Source organism: Triturus cristatus, chromosome 6, assembly GCF_964204655.1.
Source record: "Triturus cristatus chromosome 6, aTriCri1.1, whole genome shotgun sequence".
Lineage (NCBI taxonomy): Eukaryota > Metazoa > Chordata > Amphibia > Caudata > Salamandridae > Triturus > Triturus cristatus.
In genome coordinates, this window is record NC_140589.1 from 424243543 (window position 1) to 424264833 (window position 21291).

Below are 21291 nucleotides of genomic sequence, written 5' to 3' on the forward strand. Positions count from 1 at the left end.
GATGGGGGAGTCACGTTGGCCCTCATTGACAGTTACTCCAAATACCCAATAGTAGAAGTGGTAACCTCAACAGCGTTCCTGCATGACGGCCCAACTCTGGAGAAAATATTTGGAATGTTCGGATGTCCGAAAGAACTCCGCAGCGACAACGGACCCCCATTCCAAGGACACGATTTTTGTGTATTCATGCACCACCATGGCATCCAGCACCGGCGCATCACCCCCCAATGGCCCCAAGCTAACGGGGAGATCGGGTGTTTCATGCGAACGATAAACAAGTCCATTCGCATTGTCGTGGCGGAACAGAGTGACCTCGAACAAGAACTCCAAAAGTTCCTACAAGAATATTGGAGCACGCCACACTGTTCAACACGCCAAGCCCCCTGGACGCTCATGTTCTCCGGCACCTGCCGAGATGGTATCCCTGTTGCCCTCGGCTGGTCTCCCCCTCCATTTGACGAGGAAGGGGCACTCAGAAGAAGAGAGAACTGTAACAACCAGGCCAGTCGGACCCAGAGAGCAGCAGTCCGCCCGCTCCAGCCAGGAGATACCGTTATCCTGAAAGACAGAAGACCGGGAGGCAAGTTCCGTACTTGCTACGAACAAGGACACTGGACAGTAATCGGCAGACAAGGAACAATGGTGACCGTCGAGAAAGGCGGAGAAAGGGTGACCCGCAACATCTGCTGGTTCAAACAGGTAGACCAACCTGTCTCCCTCCCCACCATCGAGAACCACACTGAGGAGACTGAAGGTCATCAGAGCGAGCCCTCGAGGGCCGATGATCGGCAATCCAAAGGACTCCCTGCTCCAGAGAGTCCAGGAGTCACCGAGACCAACCTAGACCTGGTCCCCACCCCAGGCACCCCGGTCCACACACCCCCAATCAGCAGAGGGGCTACCAGGTATGCGCTGAGAGCAAATCCACTGCCAAGCACCCGCCTGAGAGACTTTGCCTGCCAAGTAAGTGAACAATGAGACGTTTCATACTCCTGTCAAGGACTGAGTTTAGATGGGATGCAACAGTTGGCGCAACAGTTTTTCCCCGCCGGTCCGCATTCCGCAGCCCCGCCCCTGCGCTCACGCCGGCTGGTGTGAGCGCGTGTAGATAATAAAGAATGCGGAGCTGCCGTGGCAGTCGGTGTACCACCACACATGCGAGTCAGCGTCTTATTTCACTGCTGCGCACACCTAAGCAATTAGCGCGCCACACAGCGGCAGGGCAACCCCACCCGCACTGGAACAGTATGCAGTGAATTCCGATCCCTGTGGTTTCAGAGTATGTTGGTTTGATAAATATCACACTATTTTCCTTTTTGACTATGATCGGAGCTCAGCTGGTAGCTAGACACAAGCATTGGCAAAGCAATTCTTGTATGCGAGTTAGTGCACGTCAGTGTGTACCAACGAGCCTGTTGGCTTTGCTAATGCTTGTTTGTCCGGCAGCATAGGTGTTCCATAATGTTCCTCTCCCACTTACCATGTACGTGAGCCCCTACTTACTGCATCAGTACCCTCAATGTGAATCTGTGCTCCTGCTCAAGAGCTCGTCTACCTCTTCCCTCCCCTCCCTGAGTAGAGTACCTGAGCGCACTGCCCCAGTTCTCTCCCTGCATGACTAACCACTTATAAGGTCCCAAAGGCAAGACCTATTGGCTATGCCAATGCTTGTTATAATTCTTGCTGGCAAAATCACAACTGCACAGCAAACAAATGATGAGGTAGCCTTGAATGTCTATAATTGCTTTTTTAGTTTTATTTATAGAATAGTTGCAATATAGTTATGTAAAGGATGTTTGTATTAAAAGGTAAATAGCGTCACTCCCTTCATTTGAAATGAAGCAAAGGTCTTCCACTCATTGTTTAAACATTATATAATTTTTTACCTAAACTTTATGAGAAACATTATTTGATATATCGTTAGCATAATATACATGGTGATTCTGGATCATTAAATTCCGCAGGTTGCAGTACATGGTTCATGTTATCTATTGGAAACATTCATAATTGCAACTTACAATCTGGAAAGGGTTATGTTCACCACTATACGGACAGCTTTTTCGTTTTAACTGCTGGACACATGAAGCTTTATTCAAACTGCATTCTAGCTTTGGCGTCTTAACCTTGTGGGCAGTTATAAATAGATGCCTTCGTCTGGGATTTCCACAACCAAAAGCTCTAGCTATAAATAATTGCAAACATGTTCCCACTTTCTGTTTTCTCAAACAACGTTTGTCATTTCCTTTCGTGGAGAACCCCTGGGAACGAATGCTAGAGAAAACTCAGAAGTCGGGAATCTAGTTGATTCCGAGATATTATTTCCGGGCACAATCAAAGGAAAGCCACATTTTGAGTAGAAGTTTGCAAACAAAGGTATAGTCTATCTTTGTCAAGTGCACATAAATCATCGAGTGCACATAATATATCAAGGGCACATGAAACTCTGTGCAGTGGGATATTTGGCACTTTCCCAAATACAAGTTCCCACCATCCTCACCTTCACACTTTCGCTTCTGCCATCCTGTCGCACCCGCACTCAATACATCATACTTTTCTGTTTACTTTGGTCAAACGAGTAATAACTATCCCCATGTATTGTGTAAGAAGACACATTGAACGTGAAAGTCCCTGCACTGTCCCTGGTTCCTGTCCATTTAATTTACAAGGGCTTCTGTCCCTTCAATGTGATTAAGCATTCCTTGTTTGGGAATGCATAGGCAGAGGCGGAGGTCTGCAGTCCTTTTCAGGCCACCATCCCTGTATTTACAGCCTATCCGCGGGAGGGTGAGGGGGATGCGGTCGCAAATAGCAACCTAATTAATAGTCATCAAGCAGGTTGTTGCGACCTCCTGGGAATGGACAGTTTGCAATAGAAACTAGCCCTGGCGAAGAACGACTGATGCAATTGTTGAGAGTCTGGAACGAACTCAGCGCTCCCTCAGGCTGTCCCGTACTAGGGAGGCACGGAATAGTCATCGGTGAAAAGTCTGAGGAGGCGGGTGGCAGTGCTTGTTTATGGAGTGCACCAAGAAACTGCAAACACCCAGCTGCAAGGGAAAGTGTCACTCCCTAGATTGGAGGCAATAGTGGATGACCTTGTACCACAGTATGCAAGTCACCAGTTGCCCAGAAGCAGCTGCACCGATAACGTAAGAAACCTGTGAAGCTCCGTGGAAGGTGGTCAGCCTCCATTTTGACAGCTTCCCAGATGGGACGACCACCATTATACTAGTGGACAGCCCTTCTATATACCCCATAGTGAGGCTCATTGAATAGACTGCATTCTCAAACGTCGGCTCGGCAATGGAGGTGGTCTTGGCCCTGTCCGGCCCCCACAAGAAATCGGGACTGTCAACAGTGCACCATTTCAAGGCTCTGAAATTATAGGATTGTGCCACCGCCTTGTGTATAAGCAGGGCTTCAAGTGGGATAAAAAAAAACTGAGGGCCTCTCAAAGGGGCGTGGCCAATGTAATTAAGGGCGTGGCTTAATAACAAGCCAAAAATCTGTGATTAGTGCAATGATCCTGATGGGGGGTGCCCTTCCGCTGTGTGGTTCACGTGGGGCCCTTGCAGCACGCTGCGCAATAACGAGGCTTACACTCAGCTTTACACTTTGGAGCGAACTGCCGTGCAGCTCCGCCCATCTTTATTTATGGACGCGCTCACGCCAGACGGCGTGAGCGCAGGAGTGGCAAACTCTCGGCGCGCGCCAGCAGTAAACGCTAGTGCGCTGACCATCACATCCCATCTTAACTCAGTCCATGACTGGATCTCAAAAGTCTCATGGTTCACTTACTTGACAGGAAGTCTCTCAGGCGAGTGCTTGGCAGAGGATTCTCTCTGAGGGCGTACCTGGAGAGGCCCCCGCTGGTGGTTGAGGCAGGAACCGGGGTGCAGGGTCCTGGAGGCAGACCGGGGGCTTCACAGGTGGTGCCAGGGCTTGCCGTCGGGGGGGTTGTTCCTGGATGGTGGTCGCCCGCTTCTTGGGACTCCCCTTGACTGGCCTTGGCATCCTCGGCGTGATCCGCAGCAGCATTGGGTCTGTCCACTTGTTTGAACCACGATATGTTGAGGGTCACTGTTTCTCCCTCCTTCTCGACAGTCACCATGGTTCCTTATCTATTGACCACTGTCCAGTACCCCTGCTCGTACTGAGTCCGAAACTTTGCTCCGGGCCTCCGGTCTTTCATGATGACCGTGTCTCCTTGCTGCCACTGGCGTAAGACCGCTCTCCGAGCTTGGCTGGCGGTGTTATTGCACGTCTCTCTCCTCCTGAGGGCTCCTTCTTCGTCAAATAGCAGGGAAGACCATCCCGGCGTTGTGGGAAGACCATCTCGGCGGGTGCCATTGAACATTAGCGCCCAGGGTGTTTGGCAGGTGGAACAGTGTGGCGTGCTCAGATACTCCAGCAGGAACTTCTGCAATTCTTGTTCTGGGTTGCTTTGCTCTGCCACGGCTATGCAGAGGGTTTTGTTTATTGTTCTCATGAGATGTTCAATTTCCCCATTGGCCTGGGGCCATTGTGGGGTGATCCGCCAGTGCCGGATGCCATGGTGGTGCATGAACTCGCAGAATTTGAGTCCCCGGAATAGGGGCCCATTGTCGCTGCGGAGTTCATTCGGACATGCTGAATATCTTATCTAGGGCAGGGCCAACATGCAGGAAAGCGGTTGACTGCACGACTTCTACCACTGGGTATTTTGAGTAGCTGTCGATAAGGGCTAGTGTGACACGCCCATCAGGGAAACGCCCAAAATCCACGCTCACTTTTTCCCAGTGGTTTTGGCCGTGTTCTTCTGTGAGGATGGGTACTAGTCTCTAAGGCCCGTTCGTTAGTTGGCAGGACGGACACTTCCGGACTATCTCTTCTACTCAAGCATCCATCCCTGGGAACCAGACTTTCTCTCTCATGTGGGCCTTCATCTTCTCCACTCCCTGGTGCCTGCCGTGGCTGAGTTGCGTCGCCCATAGCTGCAGTGATGCCGGGATAACTATTCGGGGGTCCTCTGAGGAGAATGCCTCCTTGGGTGAGGCTTAGTTTGTTCCGGACTCTCCACATGTGCATCAGGTTCTCCTTCTCTGTGACCATGTGTTGGCAGACTGTAGGAATTGATGCCATAGCCCACCTTGGATGGTGTCTCGAACCTTGATCATGACTGGGTCTTGCTCAGCCGCAGTAGCCACATCTTGGAGCGTCAGTGCTCCGGGGCATGTCAGTGCCGCGATCATGTCTAGGTGGGCCTCAGTGTCCTTACTGCAGGGTTCTTCACTGCCTTCTCCGGTTGTGTCTGGGTGTCATGACAGGAGGTCAGCTGGGTTCTTGGAGCCGGGCCGGTAGACCACATCCATGTCATAGTGTTGAAGCCCAATGGCCCACCTTTCGATGCGTGGCGGTGGGTGAGGCACTGACCCTTTGAATAGCGGCACCAGTGGTTGGTGATCTGTGACTACCGTGAACGGGTGTCCCCATATGTACAGGTGGAAGTGTCTGCAGCCCCAATGGATGGCTAGGGCTTCTCTCTCGATTTGAGAGTATAGCTTCTCGGTCGGGGATAGCGCTTTGCTGGCGTATGCTAAGGCGGCCCATCGTCCCGGCTCTTGTTCCTGAGTGAGGACGGCCCCTAGGCGCACAGGGCTGGCGTCTACCTATATTTCCATTTTCTTCGTTGGGTTGAAGTACACCATCGTGGTATGGTCGAGGAGGACTTTCTTGATGACTTGGAATGCAGTCTCTTCGGCTGGACCCCACTGCCACATGGCGTCGGCCCTAGTGAGGTTTCGGAGGGGCTCTGCAAGGGTTGCCAGGTCCGGAATGAAACAGCCACAGTACGTGGCCATACCCAGGAAACTGCGCACTTCTGCCACGGAGAGTGGGGCAGCTGCGGTCTTGATGGCTTGGGATTTCCATGGATCGACTTGTATGCCTTCTTGGGTAAACGTGTATCCGAAGAATTCTATCTTTCGTTGGAACAGTAGGCATTTCTCTTTGTGGAGGGTGACTCCGTGTTCTAGGAGTCTCTCCAGCGTGGCTCTCATGTGCCTGTAGTGTTCTTCCGCTGTGTTGGAGTGAATGAGGAGGTCATCACTCACATTTAGGACGCCAGGTAATCCTACCAGGATTTCTTTGACAGCATTCTGAAATATTTTCGCGGCAGAGGATATTCCGAAATTCAGCCGTTTATACCTCTGGAGACCTAGGTGCGTGCTAAAAGTTGTTATGTAATTACCGTCTTTGGCAAGGGCTAGTTGGCGATAGCCCGCATTCAGATCCAGCTTCGAAAAAAATCAGGATACATTCAGATAAGCCACGATGTCATCCATGGTCGGCGTTATGAGGCGTTCGAGCCAAATGGGCTTGTTGGGAAGGCGCATGTCAATGCAGAGCCTGATCTTCCATGGTTGGCGAAGCTTTTCTGCAATCACCATGGGTGATACTCATGCCGTGGGCCTGGATACTTTCTCTATGACCCCTTGGTCTTCGAGTTTTTGCAATTCCTCTTCTACCAGAGGCCGTAGGTGGAACGGGATCCTCCGGTGTCGTAGGGCCATTGGCGGGACAGTTGGGTCTATGTGTAGTCGGATGGGGGCTCTTTTTATCTTCCCTAGACCCTTGAACAGGTCTTTAAACTGGCTCAGTAATTCTTCCGTCCGTTAGGCTTGTAATCTCTTGGCGAACATCACTAGACCCAGGTCTTCAGCAGCATGGCTACTGAGTAGCGTGTCCACTTCCTGGTTAATTACATGGATATCGATGGTGATCTCAATGTTTTCTGACCACACTGGCACAGTCATTTTGCCACGGAGGGGCTGTGGCAAATCGCTCCCATACGCGAAGATTTGGGCCTTCGACGGTCTGAGCTCCGGTGTGGGCCTTAGCTTGTTGTACGGCTGGACCCCCATTACTGTCACTGAGGCTCCGGTGTCGATTACCGCATAGACGTCTGTCCCTGCGATCTGTACTGTGCAGCGAGGTTGGGGTCGCCTCCGGCTCTTTAGGGCCCGGGTGAACGAGATTAGGTACGTCTCTCCTTCGTCATCCGATGTGGACTTGTCTTGTCGGTAGGCTGTCGGCTCTTTCTTCTTCCCTCCAGGGTGCGATGCTAGCGAGACCTACGACAGTTGTCGGACCATCCTTCTCATGTGTTTTGGTCGGTTCCCTTCTTTGCGCTGTGTTTTCCTTCTACATACTGACGCAAAGTGGTTCGCGATGCCGCAGTTAGTGCAGGTCTTCCCTTGCACCGCGCATGCCTGTGCAGGATGTTCTTTATATCCACAGTACCCACAGTGGTTCTTTGGGATCTGCGGCTGGCGATCTCGTGGTCTGTAGGTCTTGACTCGTGTTCGGTCTCAGTTTTCTCTGTTTTGACAGTGACGCCTTTTTCTGCCCCTCGTAGTAACGCCATGTCCATTTCCTCCGCCTGCACCCCCCGACAGATCGTGAGATCGCGCCAGTACGAGGATGTCGTTCATCAGTATGTTTCGCTGCCTAAGTATGAGGCCTTGTAGGACTTTGCTGCGTATCCCAAGGATTAGCTGGGTTCTGATCTTTTCCGCGGCTCTGTCTCCCACAAGGTGAGTGGCCGCTAGTTCCCTGAGCCGCGTGTGAAAAGCGTCTACTGACTCGCCTTCTCTTTGCTTGACCTGCCTCAGCTTGAAGCGTTCGAAGTCCGGGTTCATTTGGGGATCAAAATGGGCATTTAGGGCTGTGACTGCCACCGCGTAGTTGTCAGGGTGCCCTGTATTTGGTAGATGCTTGAACAAAAGGTAGATTTCCTCCCCTGCGTAGTGGAGTAGCAGCGAGCATTTCACTGCTCCATCCTTTTCCCTCGTGGCGATGAAGTAGTGCTCCAGGCGGCCAAGCCAGGTCTGCTGACTCACTGAACAGAGGCAGGACTCCAGAGGGAGGGTGATGGAGAGTTGCTGGCGCAGGGGCCTGGGCGGCGTCATCTTGGTCTCCCATTGTGCTAGTCGTGGGTGCTGACGTGCTGCCTAGCGAGGATGCTGGCTCCTCGTGGTGGGCCTAGGCATGCAGGTGCAAAGACACTGGGCGTTGTGTGGTCCCACGTGTGTTCTGGCGTGTGGCACTCACCAGGCTGGCGTGGGCCGATACTGTGTCCCTTTGGCATCCCCTGGGCCATTCAAGGCTTACCCTCGTAGCGTGGAGCTAATGGTCTCCTGGGTGGATGCAGAAGTAGGGGAGAACAGCTGCGTTCATTGCTGTCACCCGATAGCAGCCTATGCAGGAGCCGAGGCAATGGCAGGGATACTTGGTGTCGCCTGGTGGGGCCTGCTGCGCTCTGGAGGTGCCCTCGTGGCTCCGGGTAGACTGCAAACACCTGGCAGGGCAGGCGCAGGCGTGTGTCGCTCCGCTCCTCGTCGCCAATGTAATGATCCTGATGGGGGTGGTGCCCTCCCGCTGTGTGGTGCGCGTGGGGCCCTCGCAGCGCGCCGCGCAATAACGAGGCTTACACTCAGCTTAACACTTTGGCAATCTTTATTTATAGGTGCGCTCACGCCAGCCGGCATGAGCACAGGGGCGGCAAACTCTTGGCACGCGCCAGCGGTAAACACTGGAGCACTGACCGTCACAATTAGCATAGTGTGTCGACCGACTTGTATTTTGCTGGTTCTGTCATTGCCTCCACATATGTGATAGAACAAGTAACATCATACCTACAAGTCAGGACTATTGGCTTTGTCAATAGTTGTTAGTTGCATACGATAAATAAGCAGAAACTGTGGCTTGTATATAATATTGAAAAAGCTTCCACTTAAAGCCCTGGTGACACCAGGACAATGTTACTGCTCCTGAGTCTCAAAAAGAGAAGGGAAATCCAGAGAGAAAATAAATGACTCTCTAAAGGATTTCCCTTCCCCTACAACGCTCACCTGGCATGAGGTCACGCATGCCGTAACTTATACACTAGTGAGAGGTGAGCAGCGTGAGCACGCGCACAGCGATGTGCCTGGTGTCACTACCGTGCGGGCAGGAAAAACAAGCATTTGCAATGCAATAGGTCTCGCATTATAAAAGTGTGAGCAGTTGGTATTGCCAATAATAATGCAACACTAGCTATTGGCATTGTAAATGATAATGGCATTTATTTATGTGTTTTTTTAATAAAATAGATAAAGGCATTGTCATGAACAATGCCAATAGCTTACACTTTTGCAAATGCGAGACCTATTGCATTGCAAATGCAATAGGTCTCGCATTTATAGGAGTTTGAGCTATTGGCATTGTAAATGACAATGCTTTTTATTTAAGTTTTTTTTTTTAAAACATAAATAAAAGGCACTGTCATTTATAATGCCAATAGCTCAAACTCGTATAACTGCGAGACCTATTGCATTGCAAATGCTTGTTAGAGGGGGAGTCTTAGGCTGTGGTGCGCATGTTTGAAGTTACTGTGAGCAGCCACCTCGAAGGTGCAGGCTGCAGACTCCTCTTCTGGTGTATATGTAAACGTAGTGGGGCCGCTGCCCCTCTTTACATTATTGAAAGTTGACCATGTTTTCTGTCCCCCACATACAGATCTTCGGTGCGGTTCGCAACAATTTATCTGAAACAACCATGCTAAAAGTACATGCAAGAATCAGTTTGCTCCATGAAATGGGAACCCTGCAGCCCCAGGCAGAGAAGAATGCCTGGTCTAATTAGATGAAACGCGCAGCTCAGATTACCGCGGAACTTTGAACTCAGCCAGAGACCCAATTCTCACCTCTCTGACAATACCGTGGTATCGTCTGAATGGCTGGCGGACCAGAGATCACTTAAAAACTCTGTTCAGTCCCACTGGCAAATGCCCACAAGAGAGATACCCTGTTTGGTGTGAGAGATGCAGGCAGGAGTGGGCTTAAGTAGCAGAATGCCAGAAATGAAGACAGGGAGAAAGAGAGAGTGTGAGAAAAACACAGCGACAAAAGGAGACCCAGAGAGACTCAGTGAGAAAGAGAAACTAGGAAATTGTCAGAGAAAAGGGGAGAGGAGGAGAGGAAAACAAACAGAGAGAATGACAGAGACAGAGAGAGAGAAAATATATTAAGAGAAAGGAAGGAGGGGCACAGGGAAACTCAGAGACACAGAGTAAGAGGCAGACAGAGACAGACAGAGGGAGCGAGAGAGAAATAGGTTCAGCGATATAGAGACAGAGAAAGACTGAGATAGATATTATACATATCGAGAGAACTAGATATATATATATATAGAGAGGTGAAAAGAAACAGAGGGAGAAATAAGAAAGAGACAGAGAGGAAGGCAGAGTAGTAGAAAGAGAGATAAAGAGATGGGAACAGGGAGAGTGCAAGAGAGAGAGCGAGGCTCAAGGGAATGGGAAGAGAAATACAGAAATAGAGTAGAGCAAAGAGAGAAATAGATGAAAGAGACAGGGAGGGAGAAAGAGGGAGACACAGAGGGAAAGGGGTGAAACCGAAAGAGAAAGAGAGTCAGATAGAGAGATGGACATAGAGAAAGTGAAAGGGAGAGACTCAGAAAGACAGAGAGGTAGAACATTTCATGCAATTTGGTGTGTGCTGCTTGAAAAAACTGTTTAATCGGGAAAATAAGATTTTATCTGACTGACTCATTGTATGACTAAACCCACCCAAAGGGGAATGGCGTCAGAAGTGATTGTTCTGTCATCTTGTCAGCTCAGCATTAGGCAAAGATAAGGGTGTTTGTCCTCTACGAGAGGGTCTGGAGGTTGCACGAGTCTCTCAAAAACAACTACGGCATCTTGAATTTAAATCAGATAGCTGGGTAGACAACAGAAAATGTGCCGGGGAGGCAAGGCTATGATGTCGCTGTAGGTAATGCATGAGAAAGGGGATTGCAAGTAGTTGGGCGTTGATACACAGGAAAACAAGCATTAGCCGCATGCGCGCCTCGCGCTTAAAGTTTTTTTAAAAAACGACAAAAAAAGAAAAGCCCGGCGGAGCGTGGCGCGCGCGCTTGGGGGCGGGGGAGCGCATTCCAGGATGACACAGATGGTTTCCATCGAGTTCTGGTTCGCATGGCTGAAACAGTCTAAGTTAGAAAGGGGGAACAAAAAAAGAGAAACAGAACACACAAAATATGAAGCAAAAAAACGTACAAAGCGCACAAACAATGGGAGATGAAAAGAAATAGTACGTAGAACTAAAGATGGAAGAGAGCTTGATAAGAACAGACAATTATACCGCAAGAGGAAAGGGGTGAACACGAGACATTAATACGAAAATAGAGGAGATAAAAGAAGAAAACGACAATGATTGAAAGAAAACTGCATAAACACGAACACACTGTGGTGGATTATAAATCCTGCAGACAAAAGTCACCTTGTGCACAGTTATGCGTTCACCAAGCACGGATCTGAACTCGGTAACTCGAGAAGCACCCTAAGTGATGAAAACAGTGTGCGTAATGTCTGGCGCGTAGCTTGGTCAATACGTTTGGGTGAGGGGGGTTGGGAGCTTCTTTTCAATATAGCCTCAAATAATGTCTCAAAAACACCCGCCGCCTTGCTTTGCAGACATAGATATAAATGCGATTTACTCAGCAGCATGTACATTTTCTAGTGAAAAGAAATAGAACGTAGAACTAAAGATGGAAGAGAGCTGGATAAGAACAGACAATTATACCGCGAGAGGAAAGGGGTGAACACTAGACATTAATACGAAAATAGAGGAGATAAAAGAAGAAAACGACAATGATTGAAAGAAAACTGCATAAACACGAACACACTGTGGTGGATTATAAATCCTGCAGACAAAGTCACCTTGTGCACGGTTATGCGTTCACCAAGCACGGATCTGAACTCGGTAACTCGAGCAGCACCCTAAGTGATGAAAACAGTGTGCGTAATGTCTGGCGCGTAGCTTGGTCAATACGTTTGGGGGAGGGGGGTTGGGAGCTTCTTTTCAATATAGCCTCAAATAATGTCTCAAAAACACCCGCCGCCTTGCTTTGCAGACAGATATAAATGCGATTTACTCAGCAGCATGTACATTTTCTAGTTACTTTAAAACGTGTATGAGCACAGCAAGTCTAGAAGCAGCTAAACTATTTGTGTAGAAATCTACGGGCGTTGTCGAAATTGGTTCCTTGCTGGAAGGAAAAACGTATATAAAATTCACTCTGCAACAAGACTACAACTGAATATTAAGACTCAATGAGTAAAGGAGAGGCATTCATGGAGGGAGGAAGGGAGGCGGCCGTGCGGCCGCGAATGTGAAAGTGATCGCGATCAAACATCAAAGCGGCCGTGCGGGTGCGAAAGTGAAAGAAAACGAGTGCTTTCAGGCTGCCAAATGGTGCGCGCGCCCGGCGCACATGCACTGTATTTGGAGGCCTGAAAGCACTCGTTTGCACTTCCAAAACTCGCTTACTATAAGTCTCGCCAGAGCAGCGCTAAAGCGCTGTCTCAGGCGAGACCTAAAAACGGACCGCCTGTGCCAGGGCACAAAACAGAGCCCAATTGAGACCCGTTTCGAGACCTCCTTGACAAAACTGCCAGTGCTCTGACCCGGGTATACGACATCGAAGAATTACCCTGCAGTGGCCGCAGGCTAATGACGAGGGCTGAGAGCTTTATCCATACAGTAAATAAGGCCCTAACAATCGCTGTACATGAGGGCGTGAACCCAGAGACCAGCTTACACTGGTTCCTGGGGGAATACTGAGGCACCTCTGCATTGCACAACTCAATGCCCTCCTTGGGCTCTCATGCTGAAGGGTTACCGGTACAACAGCTCCGTACTATGCATATACCTCACTGCAGGCCCACGCACAGGCACGTTGCAAAAAACTTGTGAACATTTGCACCCACGGTTTTTAACCTGCCTCTCCATGCATCAGCCCCAAGATGCTTTCACAGGGGTCAGCAAGGGATGAGTGAGTGACTGTTCATCGGCTGTATAATACTGTGTGTGTTCTTCCCTTGGTGTTTACGAATTTTCTGCTTTCCCTCCTTACTCACATTTGGCAGTTTATTCTGAATTTACCACCTCTACTGTCCTAATAACCATTTAACTAGTAAGAGTTCGATTTCTTTGCCCTCTATGTGACCTGTACATTATATTTGGATGATAAACAGCGTCCAGATCCTCTATAGCATCCACAAGGGTAATATTTTTTTTTTTTATCGTGCCCAGACCCCCACTGTTGTAGGGTCCACAGCCTTGGGTTTGTGTCCACAGAACCGAAGTGGTATATGGGAGCAGAAGAACAAGTTACTTACCTTCGGTAACGATGTATCTGTTCCGATCCACAGGAGGTACTGTGGAGGGCTTGGACCAGGTGCCCTGCAGAACGTCTACGAGTGCCTCATTGAACTGCAGCAGAGGCTCTGTGGAGCTTGCTGACGGTCGAAGCACTTCTGTGAGGACGTTAGTCCTCACGGCTACAGCAGGCAACTCCAGCCCAAGGGCATCGGCCGCCTTGCGCAGCACCACTGAAAAAGCTGCACCTTCCTCCGAGGCCACAGTCGGAGGAGAGATGAAACCAGCGTTCGGGGAGGTGTCCAGACCACTGGCATCCCCCAGTTCGTCTGCCCAGTCCTGTGAAAGGTCGGCCTGTCTGGCCATAGGGTCCTCAGACCCCTCCCAGTCGCCCCAGTCATCCGATTCCTGATAAACAGGAGGAATAACCGGAGCCGGGCGGTAGATGAAATGCTCATGCATCGGCGTCGGATGCGGCGTCGAGCGGCGCCGGGCCCGGACCGGGGCTAAACCGGGGAACGGCGTCGTCCGGGGACGGCGCCGGGGGTAGACCGGTGTCGGCGCCGGCGGAGGAGGCGTTGTGAGGTCGACCGGTGCCGGCAGAGAACCAGGCCTGGATCCCTTGGGGACCTGCGGCGTCGGGACTGGAGTAGTCGACGGCGCCGGGGACGGGGCTGGAGCCGCCGGCTCGCGAGGTCGCCCAGTCGAGCCCGCGGGGCCCGAAGTCGCACCGGCAGGCGTCGACGGCGGAGCCAGGCCCCTCATGGCCAAGAGGAAGGTGCTGATCTCCGCCGGAGTCGCGTCAGTCCCAGGGACCGGCGGGTATGGAGACGGACGTGGATCCTGCGGCTCCGACGGAGCCACGGGGGTGGGACCACCCTGACCCTCGACCGAGTCGAGCGACCGGCGAGGGGAGTCCGAAGAGCGGTGTCGCCTCTTGGACTTCGAGTGCTTTGACTTACCCGAAGACTTCGAGCCCGACGAGCGATGGTGACTGCGGCTCCGCGACTGGTCCTTGGACCTCCTCCTGGAACGGGAACGGCGCGGAGCCGAGTGCCGAAGCTCGAGAAGCTTACGGAACCGCTCCCGCCTTGCCTTCGAGGTCAAGGCCTGACAGTCGAGGCACGACTCCGCCTCGTGGTCGGGCCCCAGGCAGTAAAGGCACCAGCGATGGTGGTCCGTCACCGACATCAGTCGATGACAGGAGTCACAGGCCTTAAAACCAGGCATCCTACCGGCACCAGAGTCTAGTCGACAGAAGACCAAAAAGAGTCAAAAAGGTTTAGTCAAAAAGTGACTAAGGGGTAAGCTCTTCCCGGATCGGCGCGGGCTGGCGCGGAAAAAAGAAGAACTGACGTCAGCGCGTGAGGGCGGCGTCTAAGTCCTCCTCCGATGTCATTCCGGCGCACGACGCCGACGACGGACGCGGAGCCGCAGATGACGCCTAGGGGTATTGCTGACGAAAAATCTTTCCGGATCCAGCCTGGCGCCTGGGGATATTCTAAGGTGAGGAATCTAACTAACGTGTTTCTTTCAGATTAAAAGAATCCCATCAAAGGGCAGGTCAACAAGACACTCGCGAATATTCTCCGGAAAGACGCTATCCCACAACCAAGTGCGGCAGCGGAGGGCCACAGAACTCGCCATAGCGCGGGGAGAGAATCAGAGACATCCAAGGCCGAACGGAGAATAAATGCAGCTAACTCCTGACCATCCAGCACATGGTGCCGCAGATCAGCGCGGGCACCTTTGTGGGAGGCGTGAGACAGAAGGGACTCCGTGGAATCCCGTAGGTTGGAGGTAGCCCTGGCCAACACACAAAGCGTGTTGAGCGTGTGCAGAGCAGCACTAGTGGAAGCGAAAATGTTACGCCCTCAGGAGTCCATCCACCGGGCCTCCCATGATGGAGGGAGCAACAATGAAGGCAAGAAAGGAAAAGCAGACTGTAAGACAGGGCCCTGGGCAGAGGGGTGGGAAAATAGTTAGACTGGATCCTGCGGGGCAGGGCAGTGGAGGAGCAGCTGAGGCACCGGATCCCCCGGAGCAAGGCGCCCCCAGAAGAGAGTTGTGGAGCGAAGCCTCAAATGGAAGAAGCGGCTCCCCTCCACCAGAGCCCAGGTGGAGAACCTCCAACAAGTGCTCCGTTGGCAGTCGAGCGACCAGGTTGCCCATTTGCAAAATGCCGGCGGCCGTGGAGATGGCCCGGACAAAGGCCACACTCGCCTCTGTAGGACGACATGGGGAAGAGGGCAACTCTTCCGTGGCCGAGGGATGCAAACTAAGCCGCCCGTGCCCTGCTGGAGGAAGAAACGGCCAGCCCCAGTAGGACGGAAGACCCATGGACGAGTGAGGGGCCTGAGGGGTCACCGCAGAAGCCTGCGGTGCAACCATCGGCAAGGCCTGTGGACACGGAGATGGCATAGAACCTCCCTTGGAAGTCGCCGGGGAAAAGGGAACAACGCGGCATCTAGTCTCCGGTGAAGAGGAGACAAGGAGACGACAATCCGCTGGAGTAGAAGGGGCATCCAGAGAAGAGTCGACGATCCGACATCGGTACGGCGCCGGGGAGTCCGCCATGGGCACCGGTGTATCCTTGATCGGCCCTGAAGTGTCCACCAGGGGTGCCGAGTCGACCACCACCACGTGCCTCATAGGAGAAAAGGGCGGGGTCGGAGCCGAAGCGGCCAATGCACATCGCCGAAAAGGCACCGGCTCGACCTCCGACAAGGCGGTACAAAAGGGGTTGGTGATGGACGGAGCATCAGAAACAATCAAACACTCACACCCAGTTCAGACATGGCCATATGCAAATCAGTCTGACCCTGTGCCTCATGGGAACAGTCCAGCCCGAACTGCCATCACCACACCCTTTTGTACCGCTTTGTTCGCCATAAGTTGGCAGGGTATGCTCAGACGTGAGTCCCTTGCTCACTTTGCCCCTGGATTCAAGCAAGCCTGGCTGAAGACGGCTGAAATGCCAGAAACCGGTCCTAGGAGGCTTGTTTCCGGTCCAGGGACGGCATGGCTTGGCAGTTCGGGCTGGACTGCTCCCATGAGGCACAGGGTCAGACTGATTTGCATATGGCCATGTCTGAACTGGGGTGGCAGAGTGGGCTAAAGAACGGTGATGGATCAAACCCAGATCTGTTTACTTGGTGTGAGTGTTTGATTGGTTCTGGTGCTCCGTCCATCACCACCCTCTTTTGTACCGCCTCGACCTCCGACAAGGCAGCCGCGTGCGCAGAGGATGGAGAGGGACTCGAGGAGGCGCCTCAGGTCCCGGACACCGCCTGTGGCGCCTCCAGGGCTGGGGGGGAAAGCCATCGGCACTGGAAAGGCATCAGCTCGGCCTCCGGTAAGACACCGCCTACCCAGAGGACCGAGGGGGACTCAGGGACATGCCGAGAGTCCCAGCGACCTCCTGCGACACCACAGGGAACCCCGCGGGGTTTTGCTGTGAGGAAGGGACGCTGTGGGTCGAAAAGGGGAACCCCGTAGGGCCATGCCTCGACAACACCACACCTCCAGCACCTGAAGCTGAACTCGTCGGCGCCGGGGGCAAAGCTGCCGGTGAGTCCTCAGAAGGCCCCGCACATGGCGAGGGATCTGCAGATGACACAGGAAGAGGAGGGGAGCCCAAAGAAGCCTGCAGAGACGTAGCATAGGCCTTCATATGGCCCGTTAGAAATGGGATTTCTGGCTGGCTAAGGCATGCGTCAAAGCCAGGCAGAAACCACCACTCTAGTCAGGGCAAGGAAGTTACAAGCCAAAGATAACCCCTGCTCACCCCCTTGGTAGCTTGGCACGAGCAGTCAGGCTTATCCCGGAGGCAGAGTGTAAAGCATTTGCGCACGCACCCAGCAACATCATCCCAGGCCCACCACAAAAGAAACTCCACACAAGTTTATATTAAAATAGCCTTTGTATTATCATAATACCTTGTAGGACCAGGGGTCACCAGGCCCTAAGGGGGTAACGTGACTCGAGCGGGTGGGCACCCGAAGGCTTAAGTGTAAAGCGACCATACAACACACACATCCCCTGAAGCAGGAAACGCATGCAATAATAGACACCACACAGTAAGTTCAATGGAAATCAGTCGGTTTTATCTAATCACGTTAGATTCAAACGTAGTTCATTAGAGTGCAATAGGCATTACCTGAATACATTAGTGTCAGATTCAAGAGCAGTTCATTATGGTTCACTTGGCAATACCTGAATGCATTAACATCAGATTCAAAAGCAATTCCTTATGGTTCAATTGGCAATACCTGAATACATTAAAGCGTCACCTGGTGATCCTGAGGAAGCGTCAAACACAGCGGTTGACCCTAGCGCTGCGCACCTCCCACTACTAGTGCCTCAAAGCAGGGCTTACGAACATAGCGCTCCACATAGCAATCTAATAACGCTTCATCGTATGGCTTGAGAACATAGCGCTACACAGGCCAACTATTAACACTTCAAAGCAGGGCTTGCAAACATAGCGCTCCACATGGCAAACTAATAGCGCTTCAGGGCAGGGCTTACGAATATAGCGCTACACAGTCAACGCATCGAACGGACGGTCCCCTTTGGCCAGGACTGGTCTTCACCCTTGATGTGGGTAGTACTCGGTAATCTATGCAAGCGGGAGGGGTTGTCCCGCGCAGTGATGCCGGAGTCTCTGTCGGGCCCAAAGGGAAGCGGACGCCAGTTGGTGCGGTGCCGCTCCCGAACGAAAGGGGGCGCACCGGATCCTGCACGGGCCTCCCCGGGGAGCAGGGCGAGTCCCAGGCCTCAGCGCGGCCGTCCACCACCCTCCCCCGGAGGTTACCTTGATCACGGAGTCCTCGGGCTGCAGCAGACACTCCGGGGCTCCCGGTCGGGCCATACGTGGCCGGGGAGCTCTGCGAGAACTCCAGGGTGCTTCTGGGGTCCGCACCCGCAGTCGCCAATGGCAGTGCGACCTGCGGGGGCGCGGCCCAGCCGACGAATCCTTCAACGGCGGGGGCGGCGTCACGCAGTCCGGCCCAGGCACGTGGGTGTGGAGGGCAGCTTCACGGCCTCCCCAGGCCTTCCGCAATCTCCCGCAGCAGGCTGCAATGGCAGCGGCGGGGCCCCGGGCTTCTCCGCGGGCCCCGATTACGGTGGAGGCAGGCTTCTTGGCCCTGGGCTGCGGCGGTGAGTGCGCCTCTGGTCCCCACGCCGGGGGGGGGGGGCAGAAATGAAGGGGGGTGACAGGCATGTCGGCGCCCAGCGCCTGGGGTAGGACTGACGGGGGATCCCAGGCCAGGTCGGGGAGCGCAGGGGTCACAGCGCTAGTACCTGGTTGATCCCCCAGCAGTCCAGCAGGGAGATTTGAGTAGTAAGTTCCAGCATTTAGTTTCAGCAGTAGTTTCAGCAATACTTTCAGCAATACTTTCAGCAATACTTTCAGCAATACTTTCAGCAATACTTTCAGCAGTCTTGGTGGCGCAGTTGGCTCTGGCGCCCATAGAAGTTCTGTTGCTTGGGGGGGCGGGTTTGAGTTGGTGACTAGTTCACTCCTAGTCAAGCTTGGCAGATGGCTCCTGGGTTCCCCTCCTGCTGGGCTAGATCAGTGGGCTAGTACAGGATCCCTCACTCACTTAAAAGGCAGCACCTAAGCCCTGTCACTTTCAGAGGCATAGGTCCCTGTCTAGGCCCTACCGCCTAAAACTCCTGCGTGGGTTCCCCAGGTCTGCGTTACTCCAACTGCCTAGAAAAAGTTCCCTCCCTCTGTTAAGTAGCCCTAGGTCAGGTGACCACCTTCTAAGGTGGCAAAAGTAAAACCCCACCTCCCTTCTAGAAGGTTCCAGCACATTCCAGGAGCTTCCCCATTCTAACTATAGGACAAAAAAGGAGGGCTGGTGTTGCAACATTGTTGTGGGGTTCCAGCCAGCTCCTGGCAGCTAGGGTGCTACTAGAAAGGCCACTCCGCAGTAGCAGGGGCCTGTGGCAGCCATCTTAGGGGAAGGGAGCACCTGCACCTTAACACTGATTGGCAATGAAAAGGCGCCCGGAGACCTAAGACCAACACAAAAATGAGGGTGGAAAAATGAGGCACGGTCAAAAATACAGGGGGAGACCACCCTAGGGCTGACAGGTCTAACATACCTCATAATAGTAAGCACATGTTATACACTGTGCCAACTGGCACTGGGCAATATTTACAAGGGATTATTTACACCTGACAGGGCCAACTGGACCACTGTCAGTACCATCACAAAGTGAACTTAGTAAATGTAGAACTTATCATAAACAGAGAACACAACCAGTAACTACTGGTAACCACTGTACTTAGCATCAGCCTGTAACATAAACCACATTATGCACAGTATCACATTAGGCGCCAAACGCATTGTACGCCAACCTCATCAGCATAAACACATTATGCAATTCCCTCACAAGTCTAAACACATTAGACCCTAACCTCCTAAGCATAACTAGATCAGGGAATAACTCTCACTAGCACAAACCTTCATATGTGAACCAACCTCATAATCAAACATATTTAGAGGTATCAATACAGGTGCATAAATCATTCTACATACATTACATTTCCTAGCACCCCACTCACATTAGAAGTCTAACGCATTAGACACTAACATCTTAATCATATCTCACATTAGGCATAATCACATGAACATAAATCACATTAGGGCCTGACGGCCTACACAACTCACAGTCCCCCCCCAGGCCAACTGGCCATCTCAAACAGGGGCTCAAAGGCCCTTTGTCCCAAGAGTCAGGGTTGCTGCCTAGGCAGCGAAGGTCAAGGGTGCGCCACTGCGCAAAACCTAAACGTTGCAGCTGCCCACTACTTGCTGGGCAGCTGTGAGCAATAGTCTGGGGGCCTAAACGGTGCAGCTGCCCACTACTTGCTGGGCAGCTGTGAGAGTTAATGAGGCATGGGCTTTCAGTAGCCCTTAAAACAATTGTGTAAATGTTGGAGCCACCTAGGCTCTAAAAATGATAGGGGCAAACGTAGGGAAGAACACGGGCTCCTCTGGCCCTTTTTACCATTGTGGCCCTTTGAAGTAAATATGCCCCCAGCGTTGGAGCGTACTGGCGCTCCAAAAAAACATATCTGCCCCCAAGTTGGAGCGGCACTCTCCAGGCGGGGCCACTCATGAACTGGTCCACCAACACTGTGCCCCGACCACACTGTGCCTTGATCAGGCACCAGCACTTGGCCTCACGGAGCCCCCCCAGCCCTTCCTCACTCACCGGGCTGCTCTCGGGGGACTCCGCTCCTCCGGCCTCCTCTTCACCCGGTCCCTCTTCCGGGACCGGACTTCCACCAGCGCTGCTCGTCTCGCTCTTCCCCCTGGGCTCCTGAGGCTCCCAGCCGCTCAAGGGAGCCCCGCTGGGACACGAGGCAACTTCTGTTTACTGGCTTGGCTTTGCCCGGTCCCCCGTCTCGGGACCGGGCCTCTCACTGTGGGGTGGGCTCCCGCCTGCAACCTGGGGACCCAGGACTCCTCTCTGCTTTTGGCCGCTACCGCGGGGCTCCCTCGAGCATCGAAGCCCCGCGTCACTCACTCTCGCCGGCCTCTTCCGGGTCGGATGCAGGCCCCGCCCATGTCACGGCGGGCCTGCCTGACTTCCGGGCTTCTCCTTCTTCGGAGGCCATGAGGGGTGGGCTCCCTCAGATACGCAACACTGCGGGATGGGCACCCACCAATTAAATAAAGATAAAGCGGGGTGGGCACCCGCGTTGGTCATAAAATAAAAGCGAAGACGCACCTGCGCAATGATAGAGAAAAATAAGCGGGGTGGGCTCCCGCCTCTCTCCCCTCCAGCAGGGGGGAATCCCACGTCGGGGTTCCCCCGCGAAAAGTTGCAGCGCCGCGCTGCAGAGCCCTCGTGCTCCCCCTCAGCTGGGCAAATCACCAGCAATAGCAAGCGCTCCTCCTCAGGATCGCATAGGCTTCATCAAGCCATGGCAAAGGAAAGGAGAAGCTAAAAACAAAAGGTCCAAGAAGTCCTGGGCATCAGGGATGGAGCACAACAGCTCCCAGCAAAGGAAAGTCCTCCAGGAATCCAGGAGCAGGGCAGGGCCCAGGGAGGCAAGATTTCCCCTGAGCCC